The 14,754-nt window shown below is 44.7% G+C and overlaps 1 pseudogene; it reads right to left on the reverse strand.

The window, feature by feature from the left end:
* Positions 1-6,217: 6,217 nt before the first annotated feature.
* Positions 6,218-7,166, reverse strand: LOC146697915 (uncharacterized; annotated as a pseudogene).
* Between the last annotated feature and the right edge of the window lie 7,588 nt (positions 7,167-14,754).

Below are 14,754 nucleotides of genomic sequence, written 5' to 3' on the forward strand. Positions count from 1 at the left end.
GAATAGCTGAGTAGATGATTTAAAGGTCGCTACACATGAAGTATTTTTGCTTTCCATGTAAAGATCGTGGTATTGCAGCTTGAACATACAGACGGTTGTATTCTTATTTCTGTTGGATATGGAGAATGTTGGTGCAATCAAAATACATGTGATTGTATAAATATGGCAGAAGCGAGGCAAAGAGAAACTTCACCAGTCGTCTCTGTCTCATCATTTCCCTGTTTTGCAGGAACATTTAATCTGTTTTACCGGCCCAAACTCTGGGTCAGTTACACCAGCAGGAGAGAGGGAGAGGGATAAAAACATGAACAAAACCTGTGGCCAATATGAGCCAGCAGAGAGGCACGAGGACCATGACAACATCATTGTAAGATTTGCTGATGGCACAACGTTGGTGGGGCTGATCACAGGGGGAAATGAGGCGGCTTAGAGAGATGAGGTGATGAAACTGGGAGAATGGCGTGCACTAAACAACCTGGTTCTTAACATCACCAAGAACTCATCCTGGACTTCAGGCGGAACAGAGCTCCCCCTGCCCCCTTGCACATCAACAGTGACTTTATCCCATCAGCTAACACAACGGCACTAGTCAAGAAGGCCCAGCAGAGGCTACACTTCCTAAGGGTGCTCAGGCAGGAGCAACTAAACACCCCACTGCTGGTGACCTTCTACAGATCCACCATCGAGAGCCTGCTGACCTATGCAGTGACAGTGCTGCACGCCAGCTGCATGGAGGCAGACAGGAAGAGACTGCAGAGGGTGGCAAACACAGCACAAAGAATCATCAGCTGCCACCTGTCCTCCTTGTCTGCCATCTATAACTCCTGTTGTCTCAGCAGGGCCAGAAACATCTTGAAGGACACTACCCACCCCGGCTACCATCTTTGTAACCTACTGCCGTCTGGCAGGTGCTTCAGAGCCATACAGGCCAGAACAAACAGACTCAGGGACAGCTTCTTCCCCAAAGCTTTCACCATGCTCAACTCAGACTTGCACAAAAAGTAATTTGCACTGAAATATCTGCACTGCACCACTAAATTACCCCTGCTGTTCATGCTCATTCTGATGCTCCTTGGACTCTAACATGAACTTGTGTCTATGCTTAAAATTGTCTTTGCTCAAACTGTCCATCCCATCATTCTCTGTCTGTCTGTGTCATTGGTGTTTCTGTTCCAGGTGCTGTGTGGGTTTTTCTTTCCTTCTGTGTTTCTTCTTACAGGTGCAGCAGTCAGCCATACATTGTGCTTTTATATATTTGTTCTCTGTCATTTTTTTATATTTTCCTCGTATTTTCTCTGTCCTGGCTTTTTTTCTCCCCGTTAGACCTCCCCTACTACACACATACTGTAACACCTAGAAGTGAACAAATAAACAGGTGAAGAAAAAAAGAAAACTGATCAACGTTTAGAAACTGATAAGCAAATGAGGTTAATTTTAGTTCGAGGGAAAACGCCGAATAACCTTTAAACGTTTGGTACAAGTTTTAGAAATGAACCTGGGATTTCTCTGTCAATTTTAAAGTTTGACTTTTCCCTTTTCACGCTAGAGTCCTTTTCCCATTTCGAATTATTCCATTGTTCCATTTACTCATATTATCTCTGGGTCTTGTCAGAGTCTAAATTAGCCACACACTGCATCAGAAATCCCCCTGACAAGAATTTAGCTTGACAACCTACGATTATCCTTTCACGGTTATGGCAACTCAGTCTTAATGTTTCTCTGGAAATAGAAACTATTTTAAATTTCCACATATATCCTCAGCCCACAGCAGCTATAATAATATGTAAGTAAATAAGTCAACCATACGTTCTCCGGTGCTGCTACAGACACCATTGTGTTCTTCTTTGTGTGATAACATTCACCTCAAAGGCACACAGTGTTGTTTGATAAAGGCTGAGGGCGGAGATTCGTCCTTCACAGATACCCCTGTATTGACGTAACAATGGACAGAATATTACTCACTGACAACACCCTTTCATCAGGCTGTTGGCAAGCAGGAAATCCTCCATGTGAAGGTTAGATACATCACAACATTCACAAGAAAAACTGACTTCTCTCCGTAGCTGCTCTGGAAGCAGTGCACGCAAGCACAGTATCAAAAGACAAACACAATATGCTGTTTGCTTACTTGTGTTTTTAATAACTTTGCCTTTTTAAAGAGGATTTGCTGATGAGTAGGTTTGTCCTTCATTGTCAGAAAATTTGCAAGCATCTGACTTTATTTCGAAACAATTACTGGAACAGTTCTAGTGCTCATTGGTGGGAGAAACATCATTCTTTTAAATTATATTCCCTCGTTTGATCTGATTCTGGTACAAAATGGTAAGAAATGTGAAACTAAGCTGACATCTGATGACTGTGAAGGCCGATGAATGGGGACATCAGCTCTGTGTAAAATATGTGATCCCTCAGAGGTTCCTGTATTAACAGTGAGCTTACCACATCATCATCCACTGCATCATTTAACCTGACCTGACCCAACCGGTGGCAGCAGATAGCCCCACCCCTCTCTAAACCTGGTCCTACTGGAGCTTTCTGCCTGTTAAAACTGAGCTTTTCCTTCCCACTGTCCTCAAGTGCTCAAAGGGGGTCGTTTGATAGCTGGGGTACAATACTAGATGCCATGAGGTCACTGTTGTTGTGATTTGGCACTATATAAACAAAAACTAGATGAATTTAATTCAAGAACTAAATAAAAGAAAAGCTCAAAAGCAAATAAGGAATAAAAGATGAATTTACCGAAACAATGACCAGCAGTCTATTTTTGTAAAATTAAATCTTATTAAGAAATCATGAGACATAGAGGGCTTTTACAGTTCCCATGCCAGAGAGGGGTGTAAGACTGCAACTCTGCTTCCTGGCCCCAACTCTGGATATTCTTGTGTTGGGCTTACAAAGGATTCAATTCAATTCAATTTTATTTATATAGCGCCAAATCACAACAAAAGTCGCCTCAAGGCGCTTCATAGATACAGAGAAAAACCCAACAATCATCACTTTGGCGACAGTGGGAAGGAAAAACTCCCTTTTAACAGGAAGAAACCTCCGGCAGAACCAGGCTCAGGGAGGGGCGGGGCCATCTGCTGTGATTGGTTGGGGTGAGAGAAGGAAGACAGGATAAAGACATGCTGTGGAAGAGAGACAGAGATTAATAACAGATATGATTCAATGCAGAGAGGTCTATTAACACATAGTGAGTGAGAAAGGTGACTGGAAAGGAAAAACTCAATGCATCATGGGAATCCCCCGGCAGCCTACACCTATTGCAGCATAACTAAGGGAGGATTCAGGGTCACCTGGTCCAGCCCTAACTATATGCAAAGGAGCAATCCACAGAATAAAAAAACACTGGAAATGAGCAAATGAGCAGATTCCACTTTCTAGGAAGCTCAGATCTTTGAATGTGTACAGAAAGATGTTAGAATAATTGCTAATAATAAGATCTTCCAGTAGTCTGTGGTAACAAGTGCCATCTACTCTGCTGTTGTCTGTTGGGAGGCAGCATTAGTGGCAGAGATACCAGCAGAGCTGGAACCATCACTGAAGACAGGAGGTCACTGAACAAACCTCCATCAGGGACAAACCAACAAATCAGCTCCACAACTCTGTGACAGCAGAGCTCCTTCGGCCTCAGGATGATTCGATGTCGCTGCCAAAAACAATGATTCTTATCGTTCTATAACAAACTGTTTAGTAACTCTTTGTTCTATAACAGGGGAACACAACTGTACGATGTGGGATGGATTCACACGTTTCTGACCACTTCTGAACTTTCTGGGTGGATAGTGATATCAACCCAAATAACAAGAAGAAAGATGGAGGAATGGCACTGCAATCCAAGATGTAACACTTGGAAGAAGTGGGCCACATATTGAACTGATATATGCTGGACAGGGACGTGACGTTCCACGTGGATTCTCGTCTCTTATTTTGGTTGGGTATCTACATTTAACAGTCAACTGATACAGAGGTAATGTGTCGTCACTCATTTCTCTGAACAACTTCTGTGAACACACCATCTTACCAGTGAGGAGTGTATCGTTGTTACATCCTGTGAGGCTATGGGAGTGTGTGGGCGTGGTGTTGTCTTCTCCTTCTCCTCCTCCTTCTTTCTTGCCCCTCCCCTTGTCTCTCTCTGCCCCTGCCTTCTCCTTTAGGACACACCTGCTGCTCATCTGCCCTCGTTACCACCAATTACCCTCAGAGGTGATAAGCTGGAGAAGAGCAGTGTGGTGGGGTGGGAGAGGCGGCTGGTGGATTTCCTCTGTGTTGGTTAGTGTGTGATACTGGTCTAGGTATGGAAAAGGCCTGCTGTGTGTGACCAGCCCCACCGTGCGTGGCTCTTTGTGAGTAGTTCTTAACCGAGCGGTGTTTTCCCTTAAGTGACGGCGGCCTCCATTAGTTTGTTTGGCCTGCCTGGGTATTGTTACTAGCAGCGTTGCTGTCTTTTTCTGTTGAAGCCTTATAGTTGTTTTCTTTGTTGAAGTGGTCACTATCTCTTTGGGTTGACCTGTCTGATTTATCATTAAGGCAGCGGTGCTGTCTCTTTTTGTTGGTACTATTTATATGATTATTGAGGTATTTGATTATAATAAAGATTTATTTTGTGCTAAATACCTCTGCCTGGCATTCTTTTCATTTCACCTGGATCCAACTGTTACTGCCCCCCACCCTCGTCGCCTAGCTTTTATGTGAGGACGTAACAATCGTGCTTACATATGAACCTTAAGCCTCAGATGACTAGAAAACTGAAAAGACTTAATAAAAAGAAGAAAGCATCCAGATGTTTAGGACAGGGAAGAACTAAGGGTGGAGCTGAGAAAATGAAAGGACTCCTACAGAAGGAAGCTGGTGGCCAGATTCAAGCAGAACAGCCATGAGGGATGTGTGGAGTGTAATGAGGAAAATGACCTGGTTTAAAGTGATAGACAACACTTGGCAGCTTGGAGAGAACAAATCAGCCAAACAGATTTAGTTCACATCCCTGCTGCCTCCTCCACCACACACTCATTTCTTTCAATGATTTTGCACTTCACTCTTTCTTCACCCCAAGTGAACTCTGTGGATCAGATCATCTAACAAACACTTCTTGCTTCACTGTGACTTGTGGCCAGGTTAGGAGACAACTGGGTAGTCTACACCAGAGCAGGGCTGCTGGCATCAGCCCCAAGGTTCTGAGAACCTGTGCTAGCCAATTATCTGTGATCCTGAGCCACATTTGCAAGCTGACTCTGAAGCAGAAGAAGATACGGTGATGTGGAAAACATTTATTCTATTCAGTTCAGCTTTATTTGTACAGCGCCAAAAGTCACAACAGCAGTCGTCTCATGGCACTTTATAATGTAAGGTAGACCTGACAATAATAGATACAGAGAAAAACCCAGCAATCATATGACCCCCTATGAACAAGCACTTTGGTGACAGTGGGAAGGAAAAACTCCCTTTTAACAGGAAGAAACCTCCGGCAGAACCAGGCTGAGGGAGGGGCTAATACAGGAGAAACCTGCTCTCTCTTTCTAGTCCCTGTCAGGACTCTTGCTGCAGCATTTTGGATTAACTGAAGGCTTTTCAGGGAGTTTTTAGGACTTCCTGATAATAATAATGTGGCGTGGGTGTGGTCTCTGGCCCGCTGCAGAGGAGGGGTGGCACAGTGAGCTCCTGGGGTGGCGTGGAGGCGGGGTGAACAGGTGTGCTGGGGACGCCTGATTGATTGTAACTCTTGTTATGTTGCAGTGACAGTTGAGGAGGGCTGGTGAGCGGATGTGACAGCTGAGTGGGAGTGCCTGTGTCCCGAGCATGTGCCGAAACCACAGTGAACTGTCATAATACAAATAAACGTGCTGTCACCACCTTATGTATGTACGTTGGGGTCCACCTTCACAGTAGTCCAGCCTAGAAGTAATGAATGCATGAATTAACTGAACAAAAATATAAACGCAACACTTTTGTTTTTGCTCCCGTTTTTCATGAGCTAAACTCAAACTGATGAAAATTTTTCTACATACACAAAAGACCCATGAATCTCAAATATTGTTCTCATATCTTTATAAATTTGTGTTAGTGTGCACTTTTCCTTTACCAAGATATTCCATCCCACCTCACAGGTGTGGCATATCAAGGGGCTGAGTAGACAGCATGAGTATTGCACAGGTGTGCCTTAGACTGCCCACAATAAAAGGCCACTCTGAAATATGCAGTCTGATCAAACAGCACAATGCTACAGATGTTGCAACCTTTGAGGGAGCGTGCAATGGGCATGCTGACTGCAGGAATGTCTACCAGAGCTGTTGCCTGTGAAATGAATGTTCATTTCTCTGCCATAAGCCGTCTCCAAAGGCATTTCAGAGAATTTGGCAGTACATCTAACCGGCCTCACAACCGCAGACCACATGTAACCACACCAGCTCAGGACCTTCACATCCAGCATGCTCACCTCCAGGATCGCCTGAGACCAGACACCCAGACAGCTGCAGCAACAATCAGTTTGCATAACCAAAGAATTTCTGCACAAACTGTCAGAGTCTGTCTCAGGGAAGCTCATCTGCATGCTCGTGGTCCTCACCGGGGTCTGGACCTGACTGCATTTCGTTGTCGTAACCAACTTGAGTGGGCAAATGCTCACATTCAATGGCGTTTGGCACATTGGAGAGGCGTTCTGTTCACAGAAGAGTGCCGGTTTTCACTGTTTAGGGCAGATGGCAGACATCGTGTGGGTGAGCGGTTTGCTGATGTCAACGTAGTGGATCGAGTGGCCCATGGTGGCGGAGGGGTTCTGGTATGGACAGGCATATGTTATGGACAATGAACACGAGTGCATCTTATTGTTGGCATTTTGAATGCACAGAGATACTGTGACGAGATCCTGAGGACCACTGTTGTGCCATTTATCCATGACCATAACCTCCTGTTACAGCATGATAATGCACAGCCCCATATTGAAAGGATCTGTACACAATTCCTGGAAACTGAAAACATCCCAGTTCTTGCATGGCCAGCATACTCACCAGACATGTCACCCATTGAGCATGTTTGGGACGCTCAGCTCGGCGTGTACGACAGCGAGTTCCAGTTCCTGCCAGTATTCAGCAACTTTGCACAAGTATTGAAGAGGAGTGGGCCAACATTCCACAGCCCACAATCAACAACATGATCAACTCTTTGCCCATTGCACACCATTTGCACAACTTTCAGCAGCTTCACTGAGAATGCGGTATCATGGCCAGAGCTACCCCTTCTGTCAGCTGCAGGCATAACTAATCAATCACAGTGATCTTTTGTCAGAAAGGCTCAACAAGTCAAATTAAGACAAGCTGTATTCTTATTCTTACTGGTGTATCAAAGATTAGTATCAGCGCTAGTGACACCAACAGACTGAATAAGCCTCATGGGAAAGGCTGACTCTGTGACTGGTTGCAAACTAGACAGTTTAGAAGCTGTTATTCACCATGGATGATCAGGACAGCAGAGCACTTTTTCTGATTTATTGATGCAGCTTCCCTCAACAAAACAATATATTAGTGTCAAAGCAGAGAATAATCTCACAGATAATAATAATATATATTGATGAATATTATTACTATGAGTATTAGTTTTGAATTCAATTGTCTATTTGGTTTAATCCAGTTTTGTTTATAATGTGCCATTCACAACAACAATTACTGGTGAAGCTGAAGCTGTCTACTGGCTGGAAGCTTTCACACCTGTGCTGAATCCGCTTGTTATTTCGAGTGCTTAGCGGCTGGGTAGACAGGACAATCCCTCCAGATCGTCTCATCTCTGTCAGCGGTGTGGCTGCTCATGAAAACCTGTGCTACCAGCTCCCACAGTTCCTTAACTCTTTGTCCCCATCTGTTCCGCAGTTCCTTACTCCCTGAAACCGAGCTTATGTCCTGCTGTTATGACTTAGCTATTTCTCCAAGGAGCTCAGTTGCCAGCACCTGCCAACTCTCCGCTGCCAGACACTTTGTCTCACTGGAAATCCGCCTACCAACGAACCACCAAATCTAACGACATTTTCATTCTGATGTTGGCCTGGAATAACCTGCCTCTGTTTTCTCACAGATTCACCTCTCACTCCCACTCCACTGGTTCCCCAAGACCATTCACTTAGTGTCCAAGAAACCTAAATTGTAAGTTGTGATTTGTTGTGTTTTGTATGTGTGTGGTGGTTGTAATGGCTGTACTGTTAGCATCTTGGACTTAAGGTCCAGAACAAATTTTGTCTTTGGGAACAATAAAATTAAAGTAACTGTTTAAACTGCTGTCATTGTGCCAAGTCTGTCTTTTGACCTCTGTGTTAAGCTACAGTATTGAGGCCTATACACACAGAAGGCATTGTGTAAAAACAAGACAAGATTCTGAATTTTACAAATCCAAATTTGATGTTACATTTTTGTGGAAAATTTGTCCTCAAGAAATGGATTGTGAAAGAAAATGAAGCCCTTTGTACTCGAGACCACATCTGGGGAGGAGGCAAGGTGGGGAAATCTAACATCGTCATGAAATTCTATGCTTTATCTTTACATTTGTATCATCTTTGAACCATGCTGTCCTGTGCTACTATTTTTTAAGGTATTTCTACACTCTGGTGTAGATTAGCAGATTTGTTTTCCGCTTATGGACGATTGATGAAGTACCTGAAACTACGGGGAGAACACAAAACATGCTAAATGAATAACCAGCAAGGACTGAAGCTGGCTGGATATACACAGATTACCTACACATAAGAATTAGCTGTTAACATGTGGAAGTAATGGATGAGGCAACACACCGAGATGCAATTATTAAAGGAGGAAGCAAAGGCCAACCAAAGGTAACATACTGCCAGAAACCTGAACAAAAAACCCACCTATTGATTAGTACAGTGCAGATTAGTCTGATATATTCTTTGCAGTGTGATGAGTTCTCTGACTACTAGCCAGTGTATGAGACTAACCAGTAACCAGTAGTATAGTAAAAAATAGAGCATACTCTCTGTGTAGTCAGTGTGGTACTGTTGTATGCCTCTCGGTGGCATTACAATGACTTACTAGTACACAACTAGTACACAACGTTATTAACCTTGTTGTCTTTATCAACATCCTTCCCTCTCAACTACATCTTCCATCCATGTATGCTTCCCACCTACACTCACCTCCTTGGTTCCTACTACACATTTGCTCCTCCTACATCCCCCTCCTTTTAGCTGACAGTCTGACTTTCTCAAGAGACTTTTTATTTATCTATTAATTAACTTTTTTTTCAAGATGGCGGCGCACACTGTTGCAGCGGCTTAGGGCTCTCTGTCTCATTACGGCTCTGCTTTCAAAATTCGCTACACCCACCAGGGCCTCATAGACATCTGTGACCAGCATCAGACATCTGTTTCCTCGGACTTTCATTGCACTTACAACATCCCAGATCACCACCGGGCTCCCTGTGGATTGTTATCAGGTCTACGTGGCGGCGCAGACGGAGGCAGAGGAAGCAAAAGCAGGGCCGCAGGTTCGGCATCATGCTGAGGCTAAAACACCAGCCACACAAGCCACCTCTGCCGAGCCTCTCTCTCTCTCCAATGCCAGATCCCTCGTGAAAAAAAACCGGATGACCTGGAACTACAACTAGTGGGAAATCGCTATGTCCGTGACTGCTGTGCCTTGATCATCACCGAAACCTGGCTTCACCCGGGAATACCCAATGCTAGCGGTAAGAGCGGGGGGAGGGCTCTGTATTTACGTGCATGAAAGCTGGTGCAACAACGGGACAATTATAAACAGTCACTGCTCCCCGAACCTCGAGTACATGTCAGTAAGATGCCGGCCTTTCTTTCTACCGAGAGAGCTAACAGTAGTGATCATCACGGCTGTGTACATTCCACCCGATGCCAACATAAACACGGCGCTCTCTATCCTGCTGAACACCATTAACGAACAGCAGCCGGCCCACCTGGACGATGTTCACATAATTGCAGGTGACTTTAATAAGGCCGACATAAAGACTGTGCTCCCAAAGTTCTATCAGCATGTCAAATGTCCCACCAGAGGAGAAAACACTCTAGATCATGTTTACTCCGACATCAAGCATGCATACAGAGCCATACCCCTCCCCCACCTCGGTCAGTCCGACCACCTCTCCCTCCTGCTCTCCCCAGCCTGCACCCCCCTCAGGCGCAGTGCCAGGCCCACCACAAAGACGGTTGCAACCTGGCCTGAAAATGCTCTCTCCAAACTACAGGACTGCTTCACAGAGACAGACTGGGACATATTTGAACACCAGGACCTAGAAACATTTACAGGATCAGTACTGGACTACATCAAGTTCTGTACTGCAAATGTGACTGTGGACAAAAGCATTCGGGTTTTCCCAAATCAAAAACCCCGCTCACTCCTCAAAGCCCGTGATGCCGCCTTCAGGTCAGGTGACAGAGCTCTGTACAGGGCTGCTCGAGCTGACCTGAAAAGGGGGATTAAAAAAGCCAAGTTAGACCACAAAAGAAACATCGAGTCCCAGCTGTCCAGCAACAACACACGGGAGGTGTGGCAGGGAATGCAAGACATCATCAAGCACAGAGGCTGTGAAAGCAGAAAACCTGAGTGTGCAGCTGGCAGAGGAAATAAACAGCTTCTTCGTCCGCTTTGAAACACCACAACAGCAGCACTCATCTGCCTCAGCCCTGCTCCCATCCTCATCCTCACCCTCACCTGGTTCCTGCACCGCTCCACTCACTGTAACAGAGCACGATGTCAGACGTGTCCTCCTAGCAGTGAACCCCAGGAAGGCTGCCGGTCCAGACGGAGTACCTGGCAAGGTACTAAGAGCATGCGCACACTAGCTCAAACTCATCTTCACCAGACTCTTCAACCTCTCACTGGATCAGGCAGCCATCCCGTCCTGTCTAAAATCAGCCACAATCATCCCAGTGCCAAAGAAGTCTCCCATCTCCAGCCTGAATGATTACCGCCCTGTGGCCCTCACAGGTTATCATGAAATGCTTTGAGAGACTAGTCCTTCAGCACATCAAGGATTACCTCCCCCCAGAATTCGACCCCTGCCAGTTTGCATACCGTGCAAACAGATCCACAGAAGACGCCATCGCCACAGCCCTCCACGCTGTGCTGAGTCACCTAGAGCAGCGGCAAAGCTACGTCCGAATGCTCTTTGTGGACTAAAGCTCAGCCTTTAATACAATCATCCCGGACATCCTCATCACCAAACTGGTCACTCTTGGCCTCCCCCTCTCACATGTGCCTGGATAAAGGACTGCAGTTCGACCCACAACAACAATCTCATCCTCAAGTTTGCCGATGACACCACGGTAGTCGGACTCATCTCAAAGGGAGACAAGGCAGACTACAGAGAGGAAGTCCTGAAGTTGGCAGCCTGGTGTTTAGAGAACAACCTGGCACTGAATACTAAGAAAACCAAAGAGGTCATTGTGGACTTCAGGAGGCACAGCACTGACTTAGCCCCCTTTACATCAACAGTGAGTGTGTGGAGAGGGTCCACACTTTCCGGTTCCTTGGTGACTCAAAAACAGTCCCAAAGGCCATAACCACCCTGAACTAACACAAGCACCGATAACACCCTGCTACTGGGAATCTTTTAAATCGATGAATCCAGTTTGGTCAGCTGGAGAAGTCTGAAAAGTCAAATCCCTGATTAAAAAGTTGTATTTAAAAAGTCATCAATCAATATCTGAATGTTTGCATTTATAAATGTAATGAATTTGTAGTAAATAAGTTATTATAGTGTTCATGCATTCATACTTAGTTCATTCTTCAAAAATCTTTCAGCAGCTAGTTTTAAAGATGTGGTTTTACTGACCTCATTAAGTACTTTGTTTAGTGCTGCTGCTGCTTTTACTGATCAGTCATAAAATCCACTTATTCACGTTCAATTCAATTCAATTCAATTTTATTTATATAGCGCCAAATCACAACAAAAGTCGCCTCAAGGCGCTTCATAGATACAGAGAAAAACCCAACAATCATATGACCCCCTATAAACAAGCTCTTTGGCGACAGTGGGAAGGAAAAACTCCCTTTTACCAGGAAGAAACCTCCAGCAGAACCAGGCTCAGGCAGGGGCGGGCCATCTGCTGTGATTGGTTGGGGTGAGAGAAGGAAGACAGGATAAAGACATGCTGTGGAAGAGAGACAGAGGTTAATAACAGATATGATTCAATGCAGAGAGGTCTGTTAACACATAGTGAGCGAGAAAGGTGACTGGAAAGGAAAAACTCAATGCATCATGGGAATCCCCCGGCAGCCTACGTCTATTGCAGCAGGATTCAGGGTCACCTGGTCCAGCCCTAACTATATGCTTTAGCAAAAAGGAAAGTTTGAAGCCTAATCTTGAAAGTAGAGATAGTGTCTGTCTCCTGAATCCAAACTGGAAGCTGGTTCCACAGAAGAGGGGCCTGAAAACTGAAGGCTCTGCCTCCCATTCTACTTTTAAATACTCTAGGAACAACAAGTAGGCCTGCAGAGCGAGAGCGAAGTGCTCTAATAGGGTGATATGGTACTACAAGGTCATTAAGATAAGATGGGGCCTGATTATTTAAGACCTTGTATGTGAGGAGCAGGATTTTGAATTCTGGATTTAACAGGAAGCCAATGAAGGGAAGCCAAAACAGGAGAAATCTGCTCTGTCTTTCTAGTCCCTGTCAGGACTCTTGCTGCAGCATTTTGGATTAGCTGAAGGCTTTTCAGGGAGTTTTTAGGACATCCTGATAATAATGAATTACAGTCGTCCAGCCTGGAAGTAATAAATGCATGAACTAGTTTTTCAGCGTCACTCTGAGACAGGATATTTCTAACTTTAGAGATGTTGCACAAATGGAAGAAAGCAGTCTTACATTTTTGTTTAATATGTGCGTTGAAGGACATGTCCTGGTCAAAAATGACTCCAAGGTTCCTCACAGTGTTACTGGAGGCCAAGGTAATGCCATCCAGAGTAAGAATCTGCTTAGATACCATATTTCTAAGCTTTTCAGGGCCGAGTACAATAACCTCAGTTTGATCTGAATTAAGAAGCAGAAAGTTAGCGGCCATCCAGGTCTTTATGTCTTTAAGACATTCCTGCAGTTTAACTCATTGGTGTGTGTTATCTGGCTTCATGGACAGATAGAGCTGGGTGTCATCTGCATAGCAGTGTAAATGTATGCTATGTTTTCTAATGATGCTGCCTAAGGGAAGCATGTATAATGTAAACAGAATTGGTCCTAGCACTGAACCCTGTGGAACTCCATAATTAACCTCAGTGTGTGAAGAGGACTCTCCATTTACATGCACAAACTGGAGTCTATTAGATAGATATGATACAAACCACTGCAGTGCAGTACCTGTAATACCTACAGCATGTTCTAATCGCTCTAATAGGATATTATGGTCGACAGTATCGAACGCTGCACTGAGGTCTAGCAGGACAAGCACAGAGATGAGTCCACTGTCAGAGGCCATAAGAAGATCATTTGTAACCTTCACTAAAGCTGTTTCTGTGCTGTGATGAGCTCTGAAACCTGACTGAAACTCTTCAAATAAACCTCTGCAGATGATCTGTTAGCTGTTTGACAACTACTCTTTCAAGGATTTTTGATATGAAAGGAAGGTTGGAGATTGGCCTATAATTAGCTAAGACTGCTGGGTCTAGAGATGCTTTTTGAGTAAAGGTTTAACTACAGCTAGCTTGAAGGCCTGTGGTACATAGCCGATCATTAGAGATAGGTTGATCATATTTAAGATCGAAGAATTAATTAATGGCAGGACTTCTTTGAGCAGTTTTGTAGGAATGGGGTCTAAAAGACACGTTGATGGTTTGGAGGAAGTAATTATTGAAGTTAACTCAGAAAGATCAATTAGAGAAAAAGAGTCTAACTTAACATCAATGGTACTAAGAGTAGCTGTAGATAATATTACATCTGTGGGATGATTACTGGTAATTTTTTCTCTAATGATAAAAATGTTATTTGTGAAGAAGTTCATGAAGTCATTACTAGTTAACGTTAAAGGGATGGTTGGCTCAACAGAGCTCTGACTGTTTGTCAGCCTGGCTACAGAGCTGAAGAGAAACCTGGGGTTGTTCTTCCATCCATCCATCCATTCGCTGATCCTTTTCAGGGTCGCGCGGGGCGCTGGAGCCTATCCCAGCTGTCATAGGGCGAGAGGCAGGGTACACCCTGGACAGGTCGCCAGTCTGTCACAGGGCCAACACACAGGGACAGACAACCATTCGCACTCACATTCATACCTAGTGACAATTTGGATCCAGTTAACCTATCCCCACAAACTGCATGTCTTTGGATGGTGGGAGGAAGCCGGAGTACCCGGAGGGAACCCACGCAAACACGGGGAGAACATGCAAACTCCACACAGAAAGACCCCGGCCTGATGGTGGAATTGAACTCAGGACCTTCTTGCTGTGCGGCAACAGTGCTAACCACCGTGTCACCGTGCACGTGTTCTTATTTTCTTCAATCAGTGATGAATAGTAAGATGTTCTGGCTTTGCGGAGCGCTTTCTTATAAAGCAGCAAACTATTTCTCCAGGCTAAATGATGGTCCTCTAAATTTGTGACACGCCATTTCCTCTCCAGCTTACGAGTCATCTGCTTTAGGCTACGTGTTTGAGAATTATACCACGGAGTCAGGTACTTCTGATTAGACATAAGTACCAGTATGTGCAAAGAGCTCACAATGTAAGATCACTTCATAGCCATCTGTTTAATGCTTCGATTGTTCTGTCCCAATCGATATGCAAACAAATGGAGTTTTTGGCC

The sequence above is a fragment of the Copadichromis virginalis genome, linkage group LG11 (assembly GCF_057382275.1).
Source record: "Copadichromis virginalis isolate Kocher_CV1m ecotype Utaka linkage group LG11, C_Virginalis_male_GT1.1, whole genome shotgun sequence".
In the NCBI taxonomy this organism is placed as follows: domain Eukaryota; kingdom Metazoa; phylum Chordata; class Actinopteri; order Cichliformes; family Cichlidae; genus Copadichromis; species Copadichromis virginalis.